We start from the raw sequence: 1,190 nt of genomic DNA, 5'->3' as shown, positions 1-1,190 counted from the left end.
AACTCGACAATAAAAAAAATAATAAAAACTTAAATTAAATTTTGGTAGGAAGTTTTGGTAGGAAAAAAAACTTGGCCGTGGCAACACTGAGTTTGCGTGCAATTGATGTCACTGTGTGCGTGCGAACAAATCGTGCGGTTAAATGAAGCTTTCGCTGTCTTCCCAAGCAGAGCATGTATGTATACGCGAATACGCCGCGCAGTCGGTCGCCGGGCTGACGCTGCCCAGCTGTGCACTAAAGATATAATCGAATTTAAAACCAACTACTAGATCAAAAAATTAGTTTATATGTTTATTAAAACCTAGTGTAATGAAGAAAATCGCGCGGCACTACACAGATGGCCTAGGTTTGGTAGAGGGACTCAACGGGCTCCAGGGTATCTCCCATATCGTCGTTTAAAGTGAGGTTGCATAAATTATTTTCTAGAGAGTAAAAACACTCATATTTCAAAATGGTTCTCTTTTTTATAAAGAAATCGCATTTCTGGCTAGTACATTTTAGGACGAATGGACAAGTATTGAGCCAAGAGCTTGTGTGAGCAAATCCAATTTTCGGCAGCCAATATCAGTTACGCGGTTTCGGAGAATGACGATACGCGGTTTTGTACTTTAAACGACGATATGTTAAACTGACGCGAGCGAGTAAATCCTACTATTAAACAGTAACGATCCCGGCCTAATTGGCGTTGCCGCAAAGCGTCAGGTATATTTCCAGGCAAGTGGTTTTTCGCTCGCTAAGGAAAATAGAAATTGATGTTTTCACTTTTTGGGTAAATTAGAATGACGTATTTCAACTTAGATTACATTCCTCATTTTACACTTTCTGATTTTTTTTTTATATATGTAAATTATCAATCTAAAATTTTGTTGCAAAATCTAGAATTAAATTGTGTTTTTTAGAGCTGTGTGAATGTTGCAACACTTCGTTGCTCTTTTGAAGCTGGATGCTCTCCTCGCCGCAACGATATATGCTTTGTTGAAACATACTAAGTATTAGGATTTATATATACATATGTATGTTCGTTGTTACAGTCAAAAACCGTAAAACTTTGAAAAATATCGCATAAATGTGCGACCTGAAAAATCGAATCCAAAAGTGTTTGTGATCTGTTCGATGAGGAAAGAACGATTGTATTATTTTAGAATCAAGTGGGAAATAAACATTACTAGAATATCTATCTATGAAGAAT

Source organism: Rhagoletis pomonella, unplaced genomic scaffold, assembly GCF_013731165.1.
Source record: "Rhagoletis pomonella isolate Grant_MI unplaced genomic scaffold, Rhpom_1.0 Rhpom_scaffold_00013, whole genome shotgun sequence".
NCBI lineage: Eukaryota > Metazoa > Arthropoda > Insecta > Diptera > Tephritidae > Rhagoletis > Rhagoletis pomonella.
The sequence above is the reverse complement of the archived record's forward strand: the minus strand, read 5'-3'. Positions refer to the sequence as shown.